The following is a 2500-nucleotide window of genomic DNA, read 5'->3' as shown; positions in this document are numbered from 1 at the left end:
TTTTAGTTATGTCTCAAATTCCGCGCCAAAAGCATGCCTAGACTCCATTGGAAACGTATGCCGCATCAAATAAAATATTGACTGCCGCGTAGTTAAATTTATAAAATTATAAATGAGGGTGAAAAATCTACGGAGGAAATACAAATTTATACATAAATTATTAGAGAGTCATCCACTATGTGGATAACTCTAGTGCTAAAAATAGCTCCGAAGCAACCACAGAAGATCCGTTTCCAACTAGAATCAACACACATTTAACTGAAGGAAAGTGAAATACAACGAATAAAATAGATTGACTCTAATTTATGTATATATATATATATATATGTATGTGTGTGTGTGTATAATTTAGAGGAAACCTCTATTAAACAACTAGCAGTATCGCCCGGCGTTGCTCAGGTTTGTAAGGGAAATAACTATATAAAGCATTTTTAGAGAGTTATAGCCAAAAAATGGAAAAAAAATGATGGTAAATTTTTTTTTGAGAGTAATAAAAGGTTGAGTTGCGTCCCCTAGACAGTCTGTGGTTGTTTTTTTTATTCTCGACCCCATGTCGAATTTATCGATTTTTTTCAGAACTGGGGGAACTTTTCAAAATTTTCGCTGCGTTAGTTTTGAATTATGACATTGGGCTATGTGTGTGTCAAGTTTCATCAGAATCGGTTGAAAGCCGTGGTCAGGGTGAGGGTACGAGAAAACAGACACACAGAAACACGCACAGACAAACTGCCGTTTATATAGAGAGAGATTCAATAGTGAAAGGATATATATATATGTATATATATATATATATATATATATAGATAGATAGATAGATAAATAGATAGATAGATAGATAGATAGATAGATAGATAGATAGATAGATAGATAGATAGATAGATAGATAGATAGATAGATATAGATATATAGACATTATACATTTATGTATATATATAACGGGAAAGTTTACGAAAATAAACAAATGAAGTTAGGTGGAGTACAAACAAACGAATGTATTAGTATAGCGCTCAGGAATAGAAATAGAAAAAGTCTTTTACGTTTTGAGTCTACGCTCTTCGACAGAAAGATACACAGAAAAAAAAACAAGGAAAGAAAAAAATGCGTGTAGGTGCTAACGATCTATCTATCTATCTATCTATCTATCTATCTATCTATCTATCTATCTATCTATCTATCTTTTGTTTTCATCCCCAAAAGCTCTACCTTGTAACTTGTCCCATCTGTGTGCAGCCCTGTGTGGCCAATAAAGAAACTTATATATATATATATATATATATATATATATAATATATATATATATATATATACACAGGGTGGGGCATAAAAATCTCTCACATTGTGAATGAATATAAAAAGCGAACACAGCCATCCAGGAAAAAATTTATTGTTTTGGAAAAAAAACAGTTTATTTTGCTGGGTTTTAAAATCTATATTAGGCAAATGGCGGTCGTTGCTGGTAATAGGTTGATGCAGTCGTTCCCGGAAATTTTTCATGACTCTCTATGTTATTTCAGTTGATATTGCATTGATTTCCACACAAATACTTTCAAATCCCCAAGAGTTCGGGGGAAACGTCACAATGGCTTAAATCTGGTGACCTTGCCGGCCACCCCACGTCTTCCATCAAAGAAATCAAATGCCCAGGAAACATTTCCTTTAACTCTCCAAGCGAACGTCGTGTTGTATGAGCCGTGAAACAATAGATGTTCGGTATCCAACCCGTTGAAACAATAGATGTTCGGTATCCAACCTGTCCAGTTTAGGGTGCAAAAAATCCTTCAACATTTCAATGTACAGGCCAGAGGTAACTGTTACTGTTTCAACACCTTCTTTAAAAACAGTATGAGCCGATGGCTCCAAAATTGGCAACTGCACACCAAACATTTACACGAAGAGAATGAAACGGTCTTTCGTGGAGTTTATGAGACTTATGTTCAACTCAATAGCGAAAATTCTGCTTGTTTATGTTTCCATTGATTTGGAAGTGAGTCTCATCAGTACTCAGAAGAACAGCTGCAGCGGGAACTTGTGCAAGAATATCCGCACATAGGGATTTACGTTAATTCTCGAACTAACATCATTTTTTTAGACGAAGACGGTTGTGTAAACAAGAAACAGATGCATTAGTTTAACGCTCGAGAAGTGAGAAAGTCTTTTACGTTTCGAGCCTACGCTCTTCGACAGAAAGAAACACAGAAATAAACAGGGAGAGAATATATATATATATATATTAAAGGAAAGAAAGAAATATAATTGACATATTAAAAATTTATTAACATTATAATATAATATAATTATACTATAAACGGATATAATATGATATACTATAATATAATATAATGTAACAAATGTTTAAAACCAATATGTATCCTACAATTTGTTTCGACTCATTATAAACATTGCGTATGTATTTTTACATGTTTATATATTTATACACGAATGAATATATACTTATATAAACATTGATTTACAGTGGTATTTTCCTCTGATAAACTAAGTA

The 2500-nt window shown here is 33.0% G+C and overlaps 1 long non-coding RNA gene across 3 annotated transcripts in view; it reads left to right on the top strand.

Moving 5' to 3' along the window:
• The window catches only part of LOC118764084, an 18733-nt gene extending 16515 nt beyond the window's left edge, over positions 1-2218 (top strand). For 2 of the 3 annotated variants that reach the window (XR_004999872.1, XR_004999873.1), the window contains exon 2: positions 2090-2214. This is a non-coding gene — a long non-coding RNA (uncharacterized LOC118764084). Of the gene's footprint in view, positions 1-2089 lie in introns of all 3 variants that reach the window. The other variant, XR_004999874.1, reaches the window with a different exon arrangement.
• The last annotated feature ends 282 nt before the right edge of the window (positions 2219-2500 follow it).

Source organism: Octopus sinensis, linkage group LG7 (genome assembly GCF_006345805.1).
Source record: "Octopus sinensis linkage group LG7, ASM634580v1, whole genome shotgun sequence".
In the NCBI taxonomy this organism is placed as follows: domain Eukaryota; kingdom Metazoa; phylum Mollusca; class Cephalopoda; order Octopoda; family Octopodidae; genus Octopus; species Octopus sinensis.
This window is presented reverse-complemented; position numbering and strand designations above follow the sequence as displayed.